The sequence below is a fragment of the Bemisia tabaci genome, chromosome 4 (assembly GCF_918797505.1).
Source record: "Bemisia tabaci chromosome 4, PGI_BMITA_v3".
NCBI lineage: Eukaryota > Metazoa > Arthropoda > Insecta > Hemiptera > Aleyrodidae > Bemisia > Bemisia tabaci.
Genome location: NC_092796.1, coordinates 29,529,773 through 29,557,208, shown reverse-complemented (window position 1 = coordinate 29,557,208; position 27,436 = coordinate 29,529,773). Strand labels below are relative to the sequence as shown.

General features: G+C 39.5%; 1 protein-coding gene and 1 long non-coding RNA gene across 6 annotated transcripts in view; one reads left to right on the top strand and one right to left on the bottom strand.

The window, feature by feature from the left end:
• The window catches only part of Sol1, a 307,494-nt gene that overhangs the window by 103,886 nt on the left and 176,172 nt on the right, over positions 1 to 27,436 (bottom strand). The window lies entirely within an intron of this gene.
• LOC140224486 (uncharacterized) lies at positions 14,973 to 16,502 on the top strand. The gene is made up of 2 exons (XR_011899750.1): positions 14,973 to 15,362; positions 16,169 to 16,502. It is a non-coding gene; the product is annotated as an uncharacterized lncRNA (long non-coding RNA).

Here is a 27,436-nt window from a genome sequence, read left to right as displayed (position 1 = left end):
ATCGGCCAATTTGACGAAAACCCCTGAAATTCCGGGAAAATTCCGGAATGGACCACTAGACAAGGTAAGAATTTAAGCATTCTGATACATGTTTCTCAACCAGAATTTCACGTCGAACACGATTCGCACAACGAAAATTACTGAAACTAACTCCTAACGAAGATATTAACGTTTTTATTTCACATTGGTTACGAGGAATTTGAAATGCCCGCTCACAAGAAACTCAAAGCTCTACGTGAGTCAAATCGCGCACTACAACGGTTTCAGCAAGCTTCTCAATCGAGCAATGTTCATTTCCCACCATGTGTTGTTCAAACTATAGGCAATTTGCTATAGCTGAGCCAAAGCACCAAGATCGAGGTTGCCAGATTTTTATATCGTAGAGACTGTCATGATAACGTTTAGCGCTCGATGTGAATCACATAGAGCATTGAGTTTTCATGAGCGGATGGTTTGAATTCACGCATAGAGTATCATTAAATATCTTCGTAAGGTATTGATTTCGGTAATTTTCGTTGAGCGCATCGTGTTCTACGTGAAATTTTGGTTAAAAAGCATGTATTAGAATGCTGAGATTCGTACCTTGTCTAGTGGTCCATTACAGGAATCAATTCTGGGATATGGCAGCACTGTAAAGAGATTTGGAAGTCAGGATTATTTATACTTTTAAAGTATTGAGGAGAAATTTCTACCTGGAAAAGGGTGCTTCCAGCATAAGCGGTGGCTAAACGACCTAATTCCAGTTGTTATCACGCAACAATTTTTTGATAAACAGACCATCCGAGGCAATATATTTTCAGGCCGTGTAATTTGTGCATTTGTGTCTAAATAAATCCGTCCAAGCAAGACTTGACCCTTCTGCCGCAACAAAATTCACGTCGGTTGATGGGGATGCGAAGGGCCAATTAATTTCGAGGCGCAAAACACAATTTTTTGTTTCAGAGCTCGGATGCGGCCTTTGAATGCCACCGGAAGGAGGTTAACGAGCGAAAGAGCTCCTGGGCGGGCCGAGCGCAAATTGAAAAATGACGGATGGCTGCGCGCCCGGGAAGATGACGTGTCAACCGGAATGAGCATTCGCCGCGGTTATTGGCCCAGCTAAGGAATAACACCGTATAAACATTCAGGCGTTGCCAAAAGTCCCTCGATAAAATATTCAACTATTGCTAGAGTAATCGATAAGTTTCCTTGAGAGTTTCAGATCCTTTAAATGAAGATGTTGCATGTGTCTGGGATTTGAGATTTGACTATTGATTCTCATGTGAAATTTTGCGAGAAACACGATGGTGACACTGGTTTTCTCTGAAATCAACTCCCAAACTCAAAAAAAGCTCTCAAGTTGAGGCCAAAATGGAGGGGATATCCCACGCTATCCTAAGAGTCCACGTCTACATCAAGACAAACTCTTCATGCGAATATAGGGGGCAAATACATTAGCAGTGATGCCGTGTTTTCAGTTTTAGAGTCCCCAAATAAAGTGGCAGCCCTGTCAATGTATTTTTTCCCTATCATTTGCATGGAGAGTTTGTCTTGATGTAAAGGTGGACTCTCAGGATAGCGTGGGATATCCCTCCATGTTGGCTTCAACTTGAGAGCTTTTTTGAGCTTGGGTGTTGATTTTAGAGAAAACCAGTGGCATCATCGTGTTAATCGCGAACTTTTACATTAGAATGAACAGTCAAATCGCAAATTCCTCACACATGCAACATCTCCATTCAGTTTCGAATAAAATCATAAGTGGACCCAGACACTTCGAATCGGAGGGATGGGGGGGGGGGGGGGGGGCTCCCCCCGAAAATTGTTGAGAGATCTAATATCGACGGTGAAACTGCAAAAAATCGTAACTAGGTTGAAGTGTTTCAAAACCTCCGCTCTTGCTTTATTATGAAAAATACTTGCGTGGCGTGCTTTGCGATATATCGATTGATCTGCCATTTAAACTTATGGAAAAGGATCGATAAACAGGGTGTTCGCAACGAACACCTAAATAATCGATTCTTTACCATAGTTTCAAATCGAGAAAAATCGATAATCGATCATTCACGCCTCGCCACTGATAACTACCAAATGTAAGCGATCTTTCTTTCCTTTTTCCTCCGTTCCTTCCTTCTTTCTTCCTTCTCTGTTCCTTCATCCTTTTTTGCGGACAGACAAAGGGGGGGGGGGGGTTGCACGCCCCCTACTTCCTCCTGGATCCGCCAATGAATAAAATTCGGCCGAAAATGGGGGGGGGGGGGCAGGAATATTAATAAGTTTCCCCGATAATTCGAATTTTACGGAAGGAGGTTTGGCAACGTCTGACGGTTCATACGGCGTTCTTCCTTAGCACGACAGATTGGCCGGCAGTTCCCGAGAACTAATTCCTTCAGCAAAGGGTTCAGCGCCACGCTCCCGGTACGTGGAATTAGTAGGTCAGAGTGACAGAGTAATCGTCGCCTACCCCGTCGAGGGAGGGAGGGGGGGGGGGGTAAATTGGAGCCTTGTCGACGCTGGGAGCCGTTAGACGGTGCGGTTGGATTTTTCTGCGGTCATTTTAATTAATGACTCGTACAGGTGCACGTTTAAATCCCACTTTACAGGTATTCGAGCGGCACGTGAGGTATCGCGAATTTACGACATTTTATTTCAATATGAGAGCAAAAGTGAAAGCGACACTTGTTACATGCACCCAGTGCTCTGATTTTGCATTAAACGTCAAACCCACGCGAAAAAATAACGGCGCGCAACAAGACGGGGAAGATTGAAAATTATATACTCAAAATAGCGGTGTTGTGATTGAATTTAAGAGATTCTTACCATGAATTGAACGTATTTATGCTAAAAGGAACTATATGCATAGGGTTTGCGTGTAACATACTTCTTTTTAGCATAAATATATCCAATTGAAAAGAAAACCGCATTTTAGTCCCTTGTTACGATGTATGAGAATACGAATGTTGCAAATTTTCCTCCGATAAAATATAAATTTTTATAAGGAAGCTTTTGAATATTTGAGGCATTGGGTGCATATAGGACACTTCTTGGAAATGGAATTGCAGATTTCCAGTGCTAATTTATATTTCTGAGAGGAAACTACAGGGTGAATTTTCAGAAATTTTTCGGTTTCAGCATTGTAAAATCATAAAAAAATTGAGTAAAAGTTTAAACGAATTCATACATTTGCTTCAATTATAATAGATGAAACGTTATCAGAGATTCTGAGACGCCGCAAACAAGGAATGATCTTCTTGACGGCGCTTCATTCATCCTGGAAGTTAGACTTGATGAGTTTGATCAAACATTAAAAACAAAATAACTGACAAAATATGAGACTAATTCACGAGTTTCCTAAACAGATATTTAATCAAAAGAAATTTGGCAATGTCGGAATTTTTGTGCAACGTTTTCCCTAAGCGAGGCAGCAGTGTTTGTATTCCAACAACCAACCGCCGAGTAGTGTCGATGTAAACGCCTTGATACAACTATTCGTACTCTTTGGATGTCTGTGTTGCCTATATCATCAATTGAAGGCGTTTCACCCGTCTATCCCGACAGCTTGATATTACAGCATCCTTAGCGCAGAAAATGTGCCCGGTTTCTGGCATACCGTAGTAATTGAAACCTCATTCACGATGTAAATTTTATGGCGCCTCACTAAGGAGAGGCTTAGTAGTCATTATGTATTGAAACGTTTAGTTTTTTAATGTCATTATTATTTTATTCCTAACTACATGTTTTATTTAAGCGTTAATTGAAAGGACAACAAAAATGAAGAAATAAAAAGTATCGCTCGAACAAACATCATCAAATAAGCTCGTGAGTGCACATTTAGATCACCGCGTATGGTATTTCAAGAATGTGTGTTCGCTTTCAAGGTTATTTCGCTAAAATAAGAGAGACAGACGGGATAATCTCAGGTCAAGAGCGTAAAATCTTTTAGCTAAATAATTATAAAGTTAAATTGCTTCAGAATTAAAATTATTTCTGTGCTGCAGCGCCTTATTTCAGACTCGAGACTTGTGCACCCAGATTTGAGCATCTTTTGCCCGAGATTTTGCCCGGAACAACTTAAAGAATTTATCACTGCGAGAAAATACGGTGAATTATGAGCTGCGATAAGCGCTGTTGTATGCGGGGCGAATAAGCGAACGTCTTCATAAATAGAGCGATAAAAATTATCTAGATCTCCTTGCGCTTCAGCTGGAAGTGAAAGCATAGTCTCAAGCTTTCATGCCGGAGAAAGAAAATATAAAATAAAAATAAAAAAAAGTTTGTGTATTATTGCCTTCACTTACTCCGTTTTTAATTTTAATTATAATCGTCCTGCAGTAGCTCACCTAGCGAATCTTCTCTCTAACAAGGAAGCGCGGTTTATCTTTTGTGTTGTCAAGCTTGCACTTTTTATTTTGAGTTTGAAAACAACTAGACCGGAAAAAAATAGATGGTGCGGTTCGTTATCAACGGTTTTAAAAACGAAATTAAGAGCACGGATATTGCGAGAGACTAATGATTTGACGCAGACTGCCTTTACGGGAAAGAGCGGCGATTCCGTTCTAAAAGGAACTTTGAGACGCAAAAGAACACATGCTAACTGTCGTTTCTAATCGGGGTAAAGCGGCAGATACACCTGCAAGTAGAACGCGTGTGTTGCAAGGAAAACACCAATAGGCAACCAATTTAGGCTAACCTTAGATTAAGTCCTTACCGTGGTAAAATAACGTTTTTTTATGAATAAATTCAAACTTTCCTCTCATGGAACAACATACATGATATTGGTTTCCTTTGGCATATACGCGCTTTTATGGGAGAGCCAGAGATAATGGTTCCTTATTGCAAAATCTAATCCATATTATCTCGACAAACAGTTGCTGACGATCGGCGAAATCATTTCAATGTGACATTTCACATTCTAACATCGGGCGCACGCTTATTGCTGGGCAACCGCGCGATATGCCATTCATTACACCGCGACTAAAAATGCCTACGCGAGCTGGGACTGCCAAACCGCTCAAGATTTCCCTCCTGCATCGGTTGAAAATTCTCCAATTTCGTAGGTTGGATTACAACATTCGTGTGCCGGTTGTGTTTTATAGCCGTTAAGTGGGAAAATGGGATGAGCGGTCGCGGGAGGACGAGGGAATTGCAGGGGTTTCTTTACTGCCCGTTTGGGGCCGGGAGGGGTGCCGCCGGGGGGAGGGGGGGGGATCCTTGCCTTGGCTTTCACTTTGTATGCCCGGCAAACAATTCGGTTTAATTGACTGCTTATGGCCGACTCATCAAAATTGATAGGGTTGGTTTAAGGATTCGGCGAATGTTTTCGCCAGGTCTCGTCCTGGCTCCCCTCTTGGTTTTCCCTGCGTTTTCCGGGTCTATGTTAAATTTCCAAGGGTACCTCGAGGTGGAATTAAGTCTGAAGAAGTGAGCCTGGAAACTCCCTGCGCGGGTATTTTAAATTTAAAACTTTTAATTCTATAAAACTTTCAAATTTTTTTTTTAAAAACTCACACTTTCACTAATTAGTGAAAGTGTGAGTTTTTAAAAAAAAATTAAAAATTTTAACGGAGCTTTCACTGTTTTTTTATAAAATTTAGATTGTTGTATTAAAAATTTTAATTCTATAAGAGGAAGAGACTGGATAATGTTGTGCGTAAAAGAATATTGGAAAAATAGAGAATTTTCGAGGGTCTGAAATTTTGTAAATTTCAAGTTGAACTGGTAATAAAACCAAGCATGAGAATATCCTTGGTTTCTAAATTAAACAAATTTTTCTTTAGTGTATTTATTTTCTATTTCAAAAATAAATTATGAAAGAGAATGCGAACTTAGCTCAAACAGTTCTTAAAGATAAAACGATACAATTTTTGTAGGCAAATTCTCCAAAGACTCTTTTAAATAAGTGCCTCGTCAGGTTCCATGATGGTGCTCTGAAACTGAAAATAAGCATTTTCAAATCGTTCTAAAGAATATATTTTCCGACCTTCGGGAATCTTTGAAGGACTCCAAAGATATTTTCAAGTGCTTTCAAGAACGTATTAAATTGCCTGACAAAACGTTTTTCGACAAAATGCTTTATTTGACTAATTGCCTGCGACAGATATACTTCTTCCAAAAAGTAGAAGACTTATTCCGAAAAAGATTCAAAATTCGCTTCTAGAAATCTTATCTCGTACGTTCGGTGTTTATGCTGAGCTCCGCTGTAAGATTATGAGCGTATAATCCGTGAGCTAAATCCTTCCCCTCTGCGAATTTCCGATTGCGTCTGTTATTCATGGACCATTCGGTTATCAAATTCCGGTTTATTGTGCAGCGATGAAATCTAATCTGAAGTAGTTGATCGGCTCTCAAGCCATTACAAAATACAAATCTCCGAGCGGGGCTGACATGCGAAAGTCAGCGCTCTTCGGCTGAAATACAATTCGCCAATAATCGAATCTCTGTTTGCGCAGTCATTCTTGACTGATCAAACATTTCGACGAGTGTCGCTTCAAGCTGAGGACGAATGGTGCCGCTCCTGTGCCAAAGGGCCACGGGGATTTTTCCGGGCAAAGCAAGATGAAGTTCCTTTTGAAATCAATTTTGCAGCGCCAGGGCAGATGAGTGTCTGCGAAATTACCGGAGCAAGATTCTGCACCAAAGATGCCAAACGGACTACATCTTTTAAAAGGGACTACTATTTTTGGCTTCGAGAAGAAACAACATATGCACCATCGGTTTCCGTAAAGTCGTTTTAAAGATGAGCCAAAAATAGCAGTTTCTTGTAATTTTAGGAATCATAATGAATTTTTGACCAAAATTAGACTAAGTTTTGTTTTAAGGAACTATCATTTCTGGCTTATATATGAAAACACCTATCTGCGCAGCAAGGGCAGAATTTTGGAGTTGAAAAGATTAACTGGAACTTTATGTTTTTAAATGTTTCAACTTTCATACAAGAATGCTTTGATACTAATAAAGTAATTTCTTTATCGCGTGGATAACGTTGGGTTTAAAATGTTGTTGCTGAGCATTAGAAAAAAAAACATGTGTTCCCGAATGAGTTGTATTTATTCCAGTAAAAAGTGCTCACGTATCACGAATGTAATAGAAACATGATTGGAACTATGATTCTTCCGACAAATTGATTGGAGGCTGAAAGGTCCAGTTCACGATTACACAAGCTTACAATGAGTGAATTATGAATCTCTTGTGATTTTGAGGACAAAATGACTTAGAATTAGAAAATTACTAAGGATCTTGAGGCCCGAAAAATTGAACGCCTGTCAAATGTAAAACTGAAAATGGAGGTATTAAGAATTCCTACACTTTATACTTTCCGACTGGCTCTACTCGCAATAATCTTCTCAGTAAGCACATCATCATCCTGTTCAAATGATCATAAGTACGATACAGTTTTCAATTCACTTCACTACAGTGTTTCCAGACTATGATGCGGTCCGTTTCATTTTCTTTACCTTGAAACTAGCTTATTCATTCTCGTAAATTCGACGTACAGAAACAAGAACGGACCACGTCACAATCCGGCAACACTACAGTAATGTACATTGAAAATCTTATCGTATCTCTGATGATCATTTGAACTTCATGACGATGTTTCTTTCCCCCGGACAAGATCTCAAGTTTTCGAAAGATATAACTTAAACTTATTTTGCCCTGGCTTCTTCTACTGCACAGTGACGATTCCAATAGAGCCCTGATTCAGCGTCATCGAAGCATGATTCTAAACTTGAGAAATTTCAATAAAATAATTATTGCACGGAGTGACTGCTCATAAAATACCGTGCTTCTAGGAAATATTTTGTCGCAGGTAATAAGGAGGAGAAACTCCCCAAGATGAAGCTGTATTAACGCGAGGTAACGCGCCATCCTTTGCGATTATAGGCGCTTCAAAGCTGCGTACAAAAAACTTCAACAGAGACATCTATTTTCGTTTCTTGGAAATCTTCATTCTCCGTTCTTAGAAATACTGATGGAACTTTTGAATAGAAAAGAGCTTCTTCGGGCTATGTAACGTCTTTTGACGAGTTTTTTTAAAGAGAGGTTTTGGTTTGACATATTTTCTGCGTGGTGAGGTATTTCAGCAATGCTCCAAATGGACCGCATGAAGCAGAAAGGAGCCAAATATCATCCGCCATCGCCAAATTTATGTTTGATATGTCGTTTATTATGTCGCCAATATAATGTTTTAACGAATAAACGGTGATGACGATTATTTTAAAAATTTTAAAGGAACCTGTACAGCCATGTTACGGTAAAACAATTAATTTTTCAATGTTTGTCAATGTGACTTAGTTGGTTTTATTGGAACGCGCTACAAATATACTGGTGCAAATATCGACACGTTTTCAACAAAAAACTGATCATTCTCATATGAAATAATATTTATAAATGTAAACAATCTTCAAGGTGATACTGGTAAGTACATAGAGAGGGCAATGTTAATATTACTATGATCAGTAAAAATGTTAGATTAATTAACTTGATAATTATTGTAATTTACAAGTGGATTAAATTATATTGTTTTAATCCTTAATTTAAAACATTGGGTTCGTTAATTAGGTTTCAATTTTTTTTATTTTTCTCAATCCTTTCGCAGGATCCCTTACCAGGGAAACAAAACCTCAACAAAATACAAATTACATTTTTTGAAGTTAGGAAACGGTAGTCCTGGCACCTAAATTTCAATTTTTCAGGTGTCCGTACTAATTAACTTTAAAAGTAAGGTCTGTTTGCATTCCTGTAAAATGAAATCCCGGGAAAGCGGGCGTAGATCTTAATGAAAAGTTGCAAAATTAAATTTGCGAGTTGAAATTAAAACACGTGAAAAAAGCGGGGAAATAGAAGGAGGCACCGAGATACAATCGGCCTCATGTAATTTTTTCCGACGAGTCAACAATGCATGGTTTACACTGGGAGCGCTGTAATTACCTCACTCAAACTCGCAGCATGAATTTAAAAATAGGCAGACGTTGCGAATGCCCTCTTAAGGTCAATTAAAATTCTTCAACAGGTAATTAAAGTGAAAATTGTAGCCTTTGCAAGCCCTCCCCGGGTGCGGACGCCAGCAACCAACGACGATAACTCAAGTGCTTGAGCAAGGAGAAAGAACACGGATGTGGCTTGTCGCGGTGTTGCCTTCTCTAAAAGCTCCTCTCTTTACCTTACTTCCAGCCTGTGTGAATCAGCCGATATTGAAACCTATCAAGTCCAAAGGTCAAATTTTACTAGAGAAGAAAAAATAACCCCATTTAGCATCTAATTGGGGACTCTAAATGGGGTTCTCTGGGACCGGAGGATCGCTCAGGAGACTGGAAGAAAAATTTACGTCAGCGTGAAGAGTATCGTAACTTACGGGAGTGAGGTCTGGCAACTGAAGAAAAGGAGTGACGACATGCTTAGGACAACTGAGATTGACTTTTGGCGGAGGTCTGCTGGGACATGGAGAAAAGATGGTATCCGCAATTAAAGGATGCGCGAGATAATGGGTTTGGAGAATAACATCGAGCACGATATCAGGTCTAAGCAGTTGGGCTGGTATGGACATGTGCGAGGATGAAAGATGATCGGTTGCCCAAGCTGGTTTTCGATTGGGTTCCTCCTGGAGGGCGACGGCGTGGACGTCTGGAGGTCCTGTTAATGGTTGGCGACAAGAGGTGGAGGAGGGGATCAGAAGGTGCTAGTTGCCTGATGATTTCTGGGAGGATACGGGGCAATGGCGATTGGGCGTTGCAGAGTGCGAGGCTGCGCTGTGAAAGTCACTTTATGTATATAAGAAAAAACAAGCAGAAAAATCCAACATGAATATGTTGGAAAAGCGTGCCGAATAACTAAAATGTTGGACACATACCTACTATTTTCACGTCTTTGTTATTTGCATCAATTGGTACTTTTTGCTAAATTTGGGAGAAAATATTGATTCATGAACGTTGAATGTAAATTGATTTTAAAGATTCCGTCCAATTATCTTGATTTTAAGCTGATATGCGGCATTTCGCACGACCGTGATTTGGGCGAACTGCCGTGCATCGAAATCCCGTTGAGTTAATCTCTTTGGATTTCGAACTGTAACTTCTCTCCTATTCGGCCGATTTTTACAAATGAGGTCTCTTTTTATTTGTACTTTAACGGAAAGTAAGGAAAAACTCGCTAAATAGACGGAAAACAATTTTTGTGAAAATTTGGTGGATCCTGGCGTCACGGTGAATGGTTAATCGGGCGTGGAAGATAATAGGTTCGACGAGGCGACCCTCTCCTCGCCGTCTTTTATTGCCTTGCTCGAAACCTGACACCCAAAGCTATATCGGGAGATAACTGCAGTGGTTTGAGTGGATTTCTGCAGGGGCCACGGTTAGTACATGGTATAAAGAGTCACGAGGCTCATCACAGATTGCACTTGCAGTGCAAGACGCTCATTGGCTAAACAGTTTTGGCGGGAAAGAAGGTTCTAGAGTTGAGTCCTCCGAGCGTAAGAAAGCTTCTATGAGGTTTTTGTCAAATGAAATAATACGGTTTTGACAGGAAAATGTTCTCAAGGGTTCCCAATTAGCAGTTCATTCGGTTTTTTGGTAAGAGACCATCAGGGCTTGACAGTATCTTAATATCTAATTTGAAAAATAGAATGAAATTGTGAATCAACCACTGTACTAATTGCGAGGGGCGTTGGTTCATTTGAAAGGTGTTGTTCTCAATGCTTCGGGAAAACTATAAATTATTTTCTGGGGTTCGTCCCCGATTTTTAAATCCCTAAAAACTCATAAATTGGATGAGGGGAAGTGGGGGTTTTTTGTTTTTTGTTTTTCGGAAAAGTTTTGTTGCTACGCATCTTACTTTACTGTTTGCTGTCTTTTTATCAGCTGTTTTCATTCAACAATCATCATTAAGTGAGGTTACTTCCAACACTCAACTGCCATCAACTTACATTTTTCTTTTCCCGCGTTTTTTTTTTTTTTACGGTTTTTCATGATTGGTTCCATCTTTTTCCTATTGCCAATTTTTCCTCATTAAGTCAATAACCTCCAAGTTTTTTTTCTCATTTCCGATCAGAACTTTTCACGCTGTTTCTTTTCAATGTGTATAAATATGTTTATTATTAATTTCCATTTTCATTTCATCCTTTTTCTTCTGATTTATTTTTTTTAATTTAAAAATTGAACTTTTCAGTTATGATTTTGTTAAAATAATAATAATTTTTACTAATTTTAATTTTAAATTTAACAGTTGTTATGAGTGAAATTTTCAATGACCGAGGCGGTCGTCCTCCAAAACGTGGTCGCGTTTTCCAGAATTCTTCGCATGTTCGTTTAGTGAAGCAAGAACTTAACTCTGTTATTAGTATAGAAAATCAAAGTTTCATTTCTTCATTTCGGAAGTATAAAATTGATGATCAGAACTTTGATGAAAATTTTGTTACCAAATTTTCAGTCGGTTCAATGAATACGAACGACATGGAACGAAGCTACCACTGAAATTGGACACGAAGACTTGGGAAAAACCATTTTTATCAAACAAGTTAAGCTAGGAACATACATGGGTAATAAACAACTGACTTAGGTATATGTGGAATAGTAAGATAACGAAACAAGAAAAACATAACATACCAGCAAATACGGAAACCAGAAAGCAGACTGAACATGGAAAAAACGAAGAAGAAAAAGCGGAAAAATTAGATGAAGTTAAAACAGGAGCAGAAAAAGAAGAAGAACCAGAAGGAACAGCTACTGAAGAAGAAAAAGAAGAAGCAAAAAAAGAAAAGACAAAAGGAGGAAAGAAGAAGAGCAAAGTTGTAGGAAATATAGGAAGAAAAGCAGGACAGAAATGGCAAAAGAAGAATCAACAATTTAATCGAAAAAAAAGCAAAGTATTTAAAAAATAAAAAAAGATCTTCTTTAAAATTAGTTTGAAAACAAATGTAAAACCTAAAAAATAATTTTGTATGAAGATTAAAACAAAATTTTAGTTTAAAGTTTACTAAATAAAATTACAATTTTTGAAAACATTTGTTATATTTATTCTCTCAAAGAAATAATTAGACCCGATTCAAAGACAAAACAGAAAATTAAATGAAAATAAATAAAAAAAAAAAAAACATGTGAAAGTGAAAAGTGTACAGGAAAAATAAGGGGTTGCGAAGCAGCCCCATAAGCCCCTAGTAATGGTTCAAAGACAAGAAAACGGGTCCGAGGAAAAAAATATTTGGACGGCCCGTTGAATAGCATTGGTTGATCGGTGTGCTGTACTATGGTGCATCCGAGTGATTTCAAAAAGCGAGCCCTAGTGGCACGCTTAAAACCAAGTGATGAACGAATTGTCAGCATCATATAGTACCAACTCCCTGGGAACTGTGGGGCTGAGGGCTATGCTAGGATAGGGGAGTGTGGGGACTAGGTATCTCAGAGTGCCAAAGAATGCTGAAAAGCGGATCTTATGTATGTATATTTTATTAACTTTAAGATGCAAGGGACCGTCCCTGAATCACTTAACATTAAGTTTGCGGTTTTTTGACACCCTCCACCCCTCTGTAACGCTCCGTAACGCTGTTTAAGACCGACCCCCTAAAAAAAATTAAGTAATGCTCGCGTGGAACCTTGCCTCCCCCCCCCCCCTCATTTCGATAAAAAATAATCTAAATCTTATCCCACATTTTGCATGATTTAGTGAGGAAATATGAAAGTGTTGCAGAGAATATATTTGAGATACTTTAAAACTCCTGAAGACGACCTATGAAAAAATCTACAGGAACTCGAAAAAAGCACTTAAGCTCGTTACGTGACGCTTCGCTCTATACCCCCTCCCCTCTGTAACGCCGCATATTGTTGGCAAAGACTCCCACCCCTCTTCGGAGCGTCACGTAATTTTGGGACGGCCAAAACATTGAATTGAACATTGAACATGTAATTTCGATTAATTTTTAATTTTGAGTTCATTAGTAAAACTCTCTATTATACATTTTCAATATCAAAGACAACGCTGGAAAAAAAACACATTGGATCTAGAGTCCAGACTCTTAAAAACATCGACAAGAAAAAGTACTCTTGATTCAATCAGAATCTAGCTTAAATCAAGAACCAAGCCTCTTAATTTAAGCGGATTTCGTTTTGCTTCAAGCAAAAATCCGATTGAATCAAGAGTATCTTTTCTTGTCAATGTTTTCAAGAGTCTGGACTCTAGATCCAATGTGTTTTTTTTTCCAGTGAAAGATTAGTAGTTTAATCAATTTATCAGTGTAATTGATATACTTTCGTTTAGTTATTCGTCTTTTAACTATAATCAAGGATTAGATTACCACATATTGTTTGACTAATATTGAGTTGATTTTGCAGAATTCATCCGGCAGTGTTTCATTCGCAGTTTCGGTCGAGGATAGACGGAATATTAGAAAGTTCAAGCGGCAACAGGGCCGCGTAAAATTAGCTTTCCTCGAATTTTTCCAGCAGCGACTTTGGCGGAGTGCGGTGGCCGGGAAAGTAATAAATTCAAAGGGCTGAAAAAGCAAAAGCGTTGCCGAGGAGGGGGGGGGGGGGGCGGAAATGACAATGAAGTGTTGTCGGAGTAGGTCAACATTCGCCGACAAAAAGGAACAAGTGTTCACGAGCGAGCAAAGCAAATTAACGCGCTTCGGCATCTCTCCATCTCTCTCCCTCTCCCGATGCGCAGACCTGAGAAAGACAGAGAAGGGCGCAGTTCTGTCATTTTTCGAAGGGCTTCTCAACGACGAGGATCTCCAAAAATCTGACTGGAAATTTTTAACGAAGTTCGACTCGTCGAGCTGTTTCGCATGGAGGCACGAAACCAATACTCACTTCACTCTCTGATGACTTCGTGTCACTTACCTGAAAAGTCTGCCTGGGATTTTAAAGTACTTTTCATTTTTTTGGGGTGCGTCATTTTTTTCTTTTTTTTTAAATTGAGATGTAATAATCAAAATTGGCAACATGGAATCTCTGGCTAGCTGGCAGTAGATTTGAAGCCGTTCCTATCTGTAATTTTTCTACGAAAAACCCTCTTAAAGAGGGTTGACCGGAAATAAGACGACGTCCCGCAATATGAGTGTGTTCTCCCGTTTTCGTAACGCATTTTGTCACGGAGGACGGGACAGCATTATCAGCAGAGAGTTACTGTATTCCATGTGATGTGTTAAAAAGTATACCTCGATTTAGATTATTAAGATCTTCGTTGCGAACACCCTGTTTATCGATCCTTTTCCATGGGTTTAAATGGCATAACAATCGATACATCGCAAAGCACGCCACGCCACTGTTAAATAATGAGCGCGAGATAGCGGCTCCCCGCAAATTCCTGATAATTGTCCGGCAGTCGACCTTGTTGAAGCACCTTTGGCTCACTAAATCAGAAGTTCAGTTCGCTCAACTAAAGGCTCAGTTGTTTCAACCAAAAAGCGCCTGCCAAACACATTTAACATGAAATTGACATGAATTGATCAAAAAATAAAAACGTGTACCGATCGACGTGATTCGACCGACTCACGGATTTTCTCGACCGATCCACGGTTTTGCCGATCGATTCATGGATTTGTCGACAATTCACGTTATGTAGATCGATTCATGGATTTTTCGACAATTCACGTTTTATCGATCGATTCATGGATTTTTCGACGGTTCACGTTTTGTCGATCGATTCATGAATTTTTGGCCGATCCACAGGTTTGTCGGTCGATTCACGGGTTGCATCGGCGTCGATCGAACCACATCGATCGGTTCATGCATTTATTTTTCGATCGAATCGACACCGGTTTTTTAATAATTGTCGATCGGTTCACGTCGATCGATTCAAGTATTTATTTTTCAATCGATTCATGTCGATCAAATCCATGCCCATTTTATAACCAAGGGTACACTTCTCAATGGATAAAGTGTATCGATTGTCTCGCGACTGAACACTGCGAACACTGTCAAGCTAAACTCGCATATCGCGACCCGTTAAAGTCCGAGACAGTGATTAGGATGATTACTTAACTTTCTTCTCCTGACCTACTTTGTGCCGTTATTTCCCGACCCTCCTTAGTGTAATTTCGTTCTGGTGCATCTATCTTCCAAGTTAGTGTGGTACTCCTGTTGAACAGCTGCCCCGTCCGTCAGGTGCTGCTTGCAGCGGACGCCGGGAGTACTGCACTATCTTGTTTCGCTTGTTTACCTTTCGATTTCTCGGATGATTTTGCAAAAAACCTTGAACTTTGGTCGGTTGGTCGGGAGCCGGCACAGATTTTTCGTGTGCGCGAGAGGCCAGCCTTCGGGCTGGCCATCATTTTTCTCTTGATTTTTCATTTGATGCGCTGAGATCGCAAGTGCCCTGATTGCTGACTGCTGGCGACCTGAAGCTGCCGATTTTCTTGTTACAACTTGTAACTCTTGTAATTTCCCCAGAGTTGGGTAAGTCTAATGTCTTGTTTTAGTTTGTAGCTGCGTGTCCCTTTAGGACCGCAATCCCGATCTCTTGGTGCACTTAGGCCAATTTCTAGAATTATGTAGTACGTGTAGCCTACAGTGCCAGGTTAGGTAGCGCATGGAGAGCGCTGACCAGTTGCCTTGGACATTATTGTTTCTTGACTAAGCAAATATCAAGTTGAGACATTTCGAGCTGGGCCCGAATACAAGTTCTACCAGTTTGATTACTCCCTTTTCCAAATTATGATTCAAGCTCTTAAAGCTCCCCAAATTAACAATCGCAGGGCTGAAAGCCAAAGCGAGACTCCGCTCTTCCAGCGTGGAAAAGATGAATTAGTATCTCCTATGTAATCCTCGCATTTCATTTTCAGGTCGTAGGCTGACCCTAGCGTTAAGTATTTTCCTGTTGTTTTTTCTTTTAGTCTTTTGTAGTTTAGCCCCTATGGCAGAAGTGATATGCTTATCAGCACATGGCCTTAAGCCTAAATTCTCTGTTATCAGCAACTCGACACCTAAGTACCACAAAGCCCCTAAGGCAAAAGGATCTCTATTTGTACTTTTATTATTCTGAATGTTGCATAAGAATCAGGCAATCAAATTTTGTCAGCGTAAAGTCTTTTCTAGTCAGTTAGAGTCTAGTCAGTTAAAGTCGAGTCTTACTGTAACTTGTGAAGCGAACAGAGTTATTTTTTAGCGATTATAATGTGCGTTGCCCATAAGGCCTAGAAAATCAGTTAGGTATGTTTTGCCTGAGCTTTGAATTAAACAATGTGGGAAATGTTTCACCACAGGGTTCCAGTTCCGGTTCCAGTGCAGTTCCAGTTCTGAGTTCTAGTTCTGGTGAAACTCCAGTTCCAGTTTGACGTTTCGAACGATGCTCTTACCCAGACAGTTTATCCCACCAGTGCATTATACAATCTCTCAGTGTTGAACTTTTGAATGCTGCACTTACCGAGCCAGTTTCCAGCTGCCTGTTATCGTGAGCTACCCCTCTCCTTTTGTTAAGCCGATTATGGCCGTTTTGATTTAGTATCTTTTAGTAAGTGTGAAATGTATATGAAATGTATATGAAACGTGTATGAAATGTGTATGAAAAATAAAGCTAGATATTTTTCCAAAAAAAAATATTTGTTGCAACTTATCTGAATCCACCCCTCTCAACCCCCTTCCCCCTGCCCCGACTCGACTCTGGAAAAGCCCTGTCGACAACGACCCAATGCAGCTTTGCCAAAAACGGAACGTAAATCTCATTTACCCCCGCGAGGTTGTGACACTAATAAAAGCGCCGGTCTCGATTCCTGGGGTAGCATGGAGGGACTGCGGGGTGGGTAGGGGGATAGAGTTCAGCGTGGAGAAAAAAACTAAATGAATTAAAAACTGTGTGCTCCGCTGCGCCCGTATGAATTTCTAAGAGACCGATACCCGTTTTGAACCAATGGACAGGCTTTTATTCTGACCTTCTATTATGTTTATTAAAATTATGCTGAATAGTAAACTGGGAAAAATTGCTTGAATTTTCCTCTGAAAGAGTTTCCTTTGAAATGAAGAATAGAACAAGCGGGAGGGCTCTAATATGTTCGTAGTAGAGAAAAACTTAGCTGTTTTCTATGTAGGCGCGTTTTTATGTTCCCCGAAGAGGATGAGCACCGTTGAGATGAAAGATCTTGCTCACCAAAATGTCAACCGAGAGGCTTGGAAGACAAAGCGCATAAGTGCAGTTTTTGCCATTTCGAGAAATATGTGTTTCAAGTTTCGAAGTTACATGGATCTTTTTGGCAAAAAGGAAGTTCAAACTGACGTTTTCATACTTTAAACATTGGAATTTGGGAGCGAATTTTGCATAGAATATGCATTAAGACTAGTTTTACTTAAAATCATTAATATCTCAATTTCTTCGAAAACTGCACTTATGCGCCTTGTCTTTCAAACACCTTGACTATCAATTTTGAGAAAACTACATTACCGCTAAAAAAATAGATTAAAGAAAACCGATTGACATCAGGAGTATTATATGAAGGTATCACAGATTAATTCCGTTTTCATATAAACGTTTAGTTCCGTTTTCATATAAACAATTAAATTGTCCAATTAAATTTGGCAATAGCTGATGTTGTTTCGTTCCTTTCTGCTGAACGCGGTTCAACAAATAGCGAGGTAAACGATTTAAAATGAAGGGTAGTTTGGATAATTTTTCCATTTCGAAGTTTTAGAAGGAATGTAATAGACTAGGAAATTGATACCCTCCAGAAGTTCATACAGTCGAGGTAGCTGAGCCATAAAGCAAATTAAACCACTAAAATGCAAAGCTTGAAATTGAGTTGCGAATATCCAGATGCCAAGCCAAAATATATATAATCTTGGTTAACAATCTTCGTAAACTCTCCGGACCTCACTTACGTGCCGCATGATGTTTAAAACATCTGTTGGAGACCGCAGACCAGTGCTGCATTTCTTGGTCATTTAGCAAAAGAATGGATCAGATTATGATCCAATTCAAAGGTCGAAGTTCATCATTCCACAGACAAACCGACGTAACTCCATTCCAAAGTTGCAAAATTGAATCTAAAAATTAAAGTTAATCCAAGAATATGCCTGTGCAATTCACGTCAAAAACGTTGATAATTTTTGCGTTTAATCGGATGAAAAATTAGTGAAATTCTCAGTTAGGAGTATCAATGAGTTTCCGGGTGTAAATATACGATTTTAATACATTGCAATTACTTACTATTCCTGGCTCAATTAAAAATCCACGAACCTGCATAGCGAAACTAATGGCACAAACGTTGTTTCTGAACGGACGGTTCAAGAAGACAAACGGTTTCAGGACATACGGTCAACGATATTTTGTCCGCGCGACTGTTTTATTTAGTAGTTTACGTCCACGTGTAAAATAAACGACGGACTTAGTCCAAGCATTATATTTTAGTCCGTATGTAAAAGTCATTTTATAAATGAAATGTTTCTTTCTTCTTTTGATTCATCTTTTCAAATTGTCATTGGTGAATACTGAATATTTGGTATCATGTCTATCCTCAAAATTTTCGATGAAAAATATGCTTTTCTTTTAAAATGAAAAACGACTTCATTTTAAGAATATCGACAACCGAAAAAGGGGGAAAAACCAACCAAGAAGCACGCAGTTTTAGTAGTCTTTAGTTTTAACCCATTTGTACATCGATCTTCAAGAATCAAATGCGTCCAACTTTAAGCGTTTGGTTACGCGTACATCACATGGCAGCACACTAAAAGCACAAAATATAAAAAAAAAATTGAAGTGTGTTGGAAATCACTAAATTAGACACGGGATCACCTTAATATTTACAAAACTTGTATTTTATATTCCTTAAAACATATTTTTTTTTTCATCCATTTAAATGAGAATAATCAATGCAGATTGTCCAAACATTTTAAAAGCACCAGCGGGGCGATTATTGAAATGATATCGACTGTATGTCAGCGCTTTGTCGTGTCGCGCCATCGACTAAGCCATTGCTTAGTCGATGGCGCGACACGACAAAGCGCTGACATACAGTCGATATCATTTCAATAATCGCCCCGCAGTTGAAAAGCGCTGACTCCGCGAGTTTAAATATTAGAGCCTGACACAGAGTGGAGCAGCGTGCTGCCAGCGCGAAACGGGAGGTGCCGAGGTACGCTGTGGCGCGGCGCGGCGGGCCAGTGCCTACAAACCTAACGGGATACTTCAAGCATTGCGCAATGCGTGGAGTATCCCGTTAGGTTTGTAGGCGCTGGCCCACCGCGCCGCGCCACAGCGTACCTCGGCACCTCCCGTTTCGCGCTGGCAGCACGCTGCTCCACTCTGTGTTAGGCTCTAATATTTAAACTCGCGGAGTCAGCGCTTTTCAACTAATTTTATCAACTAACTTTATCATATAACTAACTTTATCAGCCGATGAAATTTGGCAACTCTCGATTGTTCATACGGCGTTTTTCCTAAACACGGCAGAACAGCACTGGCTATTTAAGCTGTACCCGTATTCAAATAGACCCTATTAAATCGGAAGTAATTGGTCGATTGCGGCTATTGGAGCTGTCTTTTTTGGCGGCGGAACGTGCAAGAGCGTTCTTGAATATTTATTGAAATTGACAACTGTGCTCTCGAGTCAAAACGCTATGCTTCCGCGCCTATTATCTCAAGATAACCGATAATTTCGGCCTCTCAAAAATTATTTCCCCGTTCATTTCAGAGCGCGGTTCGCCTGTTCCTGCTCTCGTCTCCTGTTTCCGCTCAAATTAATAGCTCGTAATGGCTTTGCTAAGGTTCTCGCGTGCATTATAAATGGGCTCTCTTTCCAGCAGCCATTAGAAGCCCTTTTCCAGCCCGTTATCTTGTTTCGTATTATTTCTCCCCGATCCTTTCTTGGATCCTTTCGGAGTCCGCTCCAGAACAATGGCTCGCCGTCTGAGGCCGGGTTTTATGCGGATTAAAAAGCCTTTTTTCATGTATGTTTCATCATTGTGCAAGGTGAGAAACTACATGCATTTTAAAATTTTACAAAGGAAGGCGCTTACGGAGAAAGCAGGCGGAAATATTTCTCCGCGTTTCATGTTTTAACTTTCACGAGAAATCAAATGCTTGCCCCGAGTATTATACCAGCAAAACTTGACTTCCTTTCAATTTTTGTTTTCAGGCCCACTGAGAGGCCAAAAACAAAAACAGTGGGGCTACAATCGGGATCATCCAGAAAGATTTTGGGAATTGGAGGGGTTTATTGGAGGGATATTTTGTTTCTCCCCGAGAACAATGACGCTTATAAAATTTTAGAGCAGCTTACCCGGTGAATTTGTGATAAGTACTTCTCACCAATACCTACATTCAGTTTTTCCCCTTACTCGATAGTAAACCTCCTAGCCGTTAATTTATGCAGAAATACAAAGAAATGTTTCCTGCTCTTTTTAATGATGGTTAAATGATTATAAAATTGTTGTGCGTTTCTTCGATACAACGAAGCGTTTAAGTTATTGAACTCTGTTTTAGCAAGTCTTCGATAAATTCCTTCAGCCTCTATCATACATCCTCTTCAAAAGTCATTTTGAAATAAAAAGAGCTAAATATCGCATAAATAAACAAGATGTAAGTTAATATGAATTCTGAGTAACTCTACATATAATTAGTAGGGTGGCCCTTATTTTCGACTTTTCGGAAATTTAAAGTGCGGAACCCTGCAAATGGTTCCTTTGGGTGAGGAAATAACGGGGGAAAAATGAAAATGAAGAAAAAAAAATTGGCCTCCGGCCAATTTATGCGCGGCGCTTCGCGCCGCGTACCGGCGCTACGCGCCGGCATTTGGGGGGCTTCGCCCCCCCATCCGCTTAGCGGATTGGTGCGGGGACCGCACGGGACTTTCTCGCTCGAGCCGGCGCTTCGCGCCGGCATAGACACTTTTACTGGAATATTTAGAAAAATACTGCCAATTTTACAAAATCATAAAGTTTGATTGGAATTTTGATCACAGGATAATAGTTATGAAATTTTTATTCAAACCATTGAACTTCATTGTAAATGTCTTCGCGATATGTGGTGAATTCATATATTCGGACTCGACTTGTTGATTTTATGAGGCATCTTCAATTAAATATGTAATTGATTAACTAAGTCTCCTGTCAAAGATGGCGATCCGTAAAAATCTTAGCTTTTCTACGATTCATTAGGATCCATTAGATTCATTGACATCATACTTCAGATACGATTTTATATTATAATCTCTCCTTAAGCACGGTCAAAAGCCATCAAATATCTACTTGAATGGGTAGAATGACTATTCGATGTTCAAATAGTCTTAAAACTAAACGGTTTTCGCTTAGCATCTCCCAAATTTTAAATTTGGCGGGCGAATCTACCTGCTGGAAGGTTCACGACACGCCCGCCAGGAGCGCCATCTCCTTACCGCGTATCCCCGTAACTCAAAGCGAAAACAATAGAGAGCGCCATCGACACACGTCAACCAGAGACAAGTCAACAAACGTCACGTTATAACAATTATAACCTCCTTCATTAACAAGCATTAAATCAGTCATATTTGTGCCGAATTATTACATTATATTTGTGCTTAGTACCTCGTAAAAAGGAACCGCAAAAGATGGAATCTGCCGGGATTCTAAATTCATTAACAACAAACATATTAGTTTTTAATAAAGATCTAAGTGTCAGTTCTTGGCGTTAGCTTGATGATTCATAGTATCATAGTACCTTTGTAATGTGAGTATGTATCTAATTAGTTGTCTAATTTTGCTTTGTGATTACCTACGGAGTAATTTTGGAAATAGTATATGATGCATTATATAATGCATTTGAATTCCTAGGTTTCACCTGACTCAAAGCGTTTGCTGCTATTATCTAGAAGCGCTCCGACTCATTTATCAGAGAATTGAGCGTTTCCTATCGGCCCCTCTGCAATTATGAGATTAGTCCATGAATCCTTTAGGAACTTAAATTAATGACTCAGATGGTGCTTTTGAGCCAACTTTCAAAGAATTAAAGGCATTTTTTCAAAATCTACAGTCCATGAGCTCTCCGTGTGACCGAAGTGCTCTCCTCGCTATATGACGCGTAACCCTTCAATTTTTAGTTTAGTCCAAAGACCTCGTAGGAACTTAAATTAATGAACCAGGTGGTGCTCTTATGCCAACTTTCGAAGAATTGAAGGCATTTTTTTTTATTTTTTTTATTTTTTTTAAAATTTACAGTCCTTGAAAATGAGCTGTTTCGCGGAGCAAAGTGCCTACTTTTGGGCCTCGTAATCTCTTGAATTTTGAGTTTAGTCCAAAGATCTTTTTGGAACTTAAATTAATGACCCAGGTGATGTGCTTGATGCCCATTGTTAAAGAATTAAAGACATTTTTCAAAATTTACAGTCTTTCAAAATGAGCTTTCCGTGTGATTTTGCTAAAAATGGACAATTGAGCGTAGCCCCCCCAAATTTTAGCGTACCTCAAAATCGTTGGACGTGCATAAGGAGACCATAGATATGGTGTCCTGTGCCAATTTTGAATGAAATCGAACAGATAGATTCTGAGATATCGCTGTAGACAGATTTGGGGGACGCCGGACGGACGGACACACATTTTTCCAAGTATGGTTATTTTTACTCCTGGGACCTTAAAACGTCTAGAAATGATGAAATTTCAACTTTTTTTTTTTTTTTTTTTTGGAGGATGACAATACTTCCTCTCTACCCTATGGGAGCGAGAAAGTAAAAATTTAAATGGCGCCTCAAAGAGCCTAAAGTTGCGAGCGTGGCGTGCGAAGTCGCGTTTTTCCGTCATTTCGCGAATTTTTTTCTCCCCTTTTAAATGTTGCTACGGCTTTGAAATTTTCTAAAATGGCACATTATTTAGTGTACTTTACGAGAAAAATCACAAAATTTACCGCGCCACTTTTAAAATGCCCCCTTTCCCCCTCCAAAGTTGCCACATCGTGCGATTTCGTCGACTGTTCGTAACATTCTCCCAGCACGGTTTGCCGGAACGAGTTTAATTTTTTTGAAGAGTCAATAGCAAAAATTCTTCAGATTCTAGAAGTAGAGTGTCTACAGAGTCATCTAAGCCAAAAAGAAAACGATTCTGTTCAGCTGCTGGAAAACAAAGTCGATTTAAAGGTATATCGGGGCTGACATAGGAAAATTACCGGTGTAAAGTTCCGTTCTATTATTGAAAAGAAACGTCCTTCATACTTAAAATGCCTGAAGGTTTCTCAGATATTGTTGTTTAAAGTACTCGAACACTAATACCACCAACTTCAGGCATATCGTAAATGTTGGTGGCCTAAAACTACCCCCAGAGCTGAAGATTGCTTAAATTTTAATTCCATGAAGCTCTCCAAAAAATGACCGGTTTTTTGGGCAGTCAATTAGGCCGCCGAACGGAGTTTGAAATGGAAGCTTAAAATGACCTTAAGCTCACAGAAAAATTTCAAGATAAGGTAAGGACGGAGACAAGGAACAGTTTTCGAGTTATCGGGTTACTTGGGGGGGGGGGGGGGGCAGGGGGGCCAATGGGACAAAAATCCAATCTAATATTTGCTGTTATCTTGTTAAAATGATGCTGCCATGGGCTTCTCATCGTTTTGCAAATGTGTTCAACATATCGATACTTCATTATTTTAACACGTATAATTGAAATTCTATGTCAAGGAGTCGATGTTTTGATTCGTTATATCGATTTTACACTAAAAATCGGTGGTTTTCCGGGATTCAAATTCGCTATCATCGATTTACGTAAGAGATAGTAATCCGTATGAGATCAGAAAAATCGTAACCCGGTAACTCGGAAACCGTTCCTACGCTCATCTTGAAATTTTTCTGTGAGCTTAAGGTCATTTTAAGCTTCCATTTCAAACTCCGTTCGGCGGCCTAATTGACTGCCCAAAAAACCGGTCATTTTTTGGAGAGCTTCATGGAATTAAAATTTAAGCACTCTTCAGCTCTGAGGGGTAGTTTTAGGCCACCAAAATTTACGATATGCCTGAAGTTGGTGGTATTACTATTCGAGTACTTTAAACAACAATATCTGAGAAACCTTCAGGCATTTTAAGTATGAAGGACGTTTCTTTTCAATAATAGAACGGAACTTTACACCGGTAATTTTCCTATGTCAGCCCCGATATACCTTTAAATCGACTTTAACTGGTGAAAAAAAAACCTCTTGAACCAATGCCGCATTGCATTGACTTAAGAGTGCAGTTTCTTGTCGCCGGATTTAAGAGTCCTGAATTCTTGTTTCAAGCGGATATTGCATTGATTCATGCGGATTTTGCATTGAAACAAGAGTCCAGACTCTTAAATCCGGCGACAAGAAACGGTGCAGTTTCTTGTTGCCGGATTGTCTTGAACCAAGAGGTATTTTTTTTACCAGTTTTGTTTTCCAGCAGCTAAACAGAATCGTTTTATTTTTGGCTTAGATGACTCGGTAGACACTCTACTTCTAGAATCTGAAGAATTTTTGCTATTGACTCTTCAAAAAATTTAAACTCGTTCCGGCAAACCGTGCTGGGAGAATGTTACGAACAATCGACGAAATCGCACGATGAGGCAACTTTGGAGGGGGAAAGGGGGCATTTTAAAAGTGGCGCGGTAAATTTGGTTATTTTTCTCGTAAAGAACTCTAAAGAATGTGCTACTTCAGAAAATTTCAAAGCCGTGGGAACAATTCAAAGGTAGAAAAAAGACACACCGTGCGGGGAGATTGTTAGGGAAAATCGCACGATGGGGCCACTTTGGAGGGAGAGAGGGGGCATTTTAAAAGTGGCGTGGTAAATTTTGTGATTTTTCTCGTAAAGTACACTAAATAATGTGCCATTTTAGAAAATTTCAAAGCCGTAGCAACATTTAAAAGGGGAGAAAAAAATTCGCGAAATGACGGAAAAACGCGACTTCGCACGCCACGCTCGCAACTTTAGGCTCTTTGAGGCGCCATTTAAAAATTTTTTTTCTTCATTTTCATTTTTTCCCCGTTATTTCCTCACCAAAAGGAACCATTTGCAGGGTTCCGCACTTTAAATTTCCGAAAAGTCGAAAATAAGGGCCACCCTAATAATTAGTCCTTGAATGTGAATAGCACGAAAAGGAGAGCTTCAAGACCAGAAAAGGAACAGGGATTTTAAGAAAATTGGTGCAATCCAATGCGTTACTTTAAGAAAGGAATTTTAATTAAAAAAAAATAATGCTCTTATCTCAAAATGATCTGTTAAAACCCCTAAAACAATAGAATGGCAAAATACCCCTCTTTTAATTTTGTACAGTGATAGCGAGGAGAGGGGGGATTATAAAAATACATGTAAATAAATACATAAACATGTCGAAAATCAACTAATTTGTGAAAGGCTCAATTTATACTGAATAAAGGACAAAGAAACAGTAGTGGATAGTGAGTACATGGATCTAAAAAATCCTTACACGCTCAACTCTCAACCCTCAACTTATTGTTCTGTCTTACAAACGTTTCCATTCTTCGTTTGATCATATTTCTCTCTACTTTTACCCAGCTCAGTTCAGCATCCCAGTCGTACTTTATGTCCCATCCATAAAATAAAGCAGAATGCGAGGGGTGAAAGTTCTCTGAACTGTTGGCGGATTAACGACGATAAACACATAAGAGGATATAAAAAGTTATTTTCACGGTGCGATGGATTTTTAACGACAGTCTAAACCTTTCTTGCATTGTTACAGAATCAGTGCAATTGTCTTATTGTTGGAGTACAAACTGTGAGCTTTAAACAGGCGTCGGCAGCTCCACTCAACTCTCTCTGACGGAAAATAAAATTTCCTTCTCAGGTCGGCTTTTTATTCCTCGCAAAATGCAGAGCTTGAACTTTTAATGCAATAGAACCAAAGTTACGTTTTTTTTTAAACTTCGAGTCGGGGAAAAGTTTCTTTATGCGGCAAGCGTTTTGTTGCGTTTGTCTCATGCTGAGATAACTCTGATAATGAAGTGATTTGCAATCAAATCAGAGTCAGAGAGAAAAATTCAACGGCTACTCAAAGAGACCACCTCAAAACTGAGATGAATTTAAATCAGAATGAATTTAAGTCTTACTTCCTATTCTTTGCGTATTAATTATTGGGCATTTCAATCAGGGAGATATAACGCAACGCTCCATTTCCCTCGAAAAGAAACTGAATTCTTTTGAAGAAGTATGACGGTGAGGAGTCAGGGTTCTCGTGGTTTCGAGGAAATCGCATGGTGATATCGATAATTACTTCGAATTTTATGAGTCTACACTTTAAGTATGAGAATGGAGGAAAAAATGAGCTTTGGGGTGCAATTTGTCTTGAAAAATATACTGACAATGAGAGACGATTTTCAGTTGGAATGACTAACATGGCCATTCTCATTGTTTTTTTCTTTTTTCAAAACGTCATAAATTTCCTCACCCGAGACAATTTTCAATTACGGTGCGGTGTTAAGAAAGAAAGTCTGTTTTCAACTTTCAACCGGAATTTTACCGTCACGGTTTTCATAATCTCACGCTTTTTACCTCACCTTTAAAGACAATTCAGATCTTCCGTTGCGTCTCTAAAACTCAAAATTTTCGGGAAAAGGATGCGCCGATTTCATCTGTACTCTGTCCATACGGTATATTATTTACAACGGTTCTGAGATTACCAAGAACGTACGAAGAACGGGTGTGTATACGTCGTCGGAGATTGTCATAATTTGTACGTAACGTGTACTGAAAAGGTCGTGAAAAAACGTAACTTGTACGTAACGTGTATTGAAAAGGTCGAGAAAAAACGTAACTTGTACGTAACGTGTATTGAAAAGGTCGTGAAAAAACGTAACTTGTACGTAACGTGTATTGAAAAGGTCGAGAAAAAACGTAACTTGTACGTAACGTGTATTGAAAAGGTCGTGAAATAAACGTAACTTGTACGTAACGTGTACTGAAAAGAACGTTACGGCGCGCTCGGCGTGACCTCAGATTAATATTCCAATGCATGTGCCTGAGCTGAGCACTGCCCCCCTCCCCCCCCCCCCCCCATAGTCTAATGCTGGTACTATCATTAGACCGCAAAATTTTGAGTCTATATATGGAACCTTCGAACTTCTTGGCCCTGTTGTCCCCGGAAAATAGTGTGGACCTCCGACTCAGCGCTATTTTACGACCTTGTCACGTACAGACCGGGCTAGGCTTCTTAAGGTTTTTTACCCTGTAAGATTCATCGCAAGTAGACTTTTTAGAAAATTGTAATGTAGTTATACGATCCTGCGACGCACAGTGGATCGAGTCAACCAGGGAGGTCGGACTTGAAATTTTTGACTAAAATTGAAAATTTTGATGCTTATTTCGTCACATTTTAAATTTTAAATAGGTAATTCTAGAAAAAAATTTAACGGGAAAACCAATTGAACCACTTTTAGAGCCTCAAATTTCTATATGAACGGAGTCAAAAGCTTTTAAAGTTTCCAAATTTTGTCCGATCTCTCCTATTGACTCGGTCGACCGTGCGACGGGGAAACGATGAAATCTCTCCGAACCTGAGAAAATCGCGACTTTGACTTTTTTCTGAACATTCTGTGGGTCGTTGGGAAGAATTTCG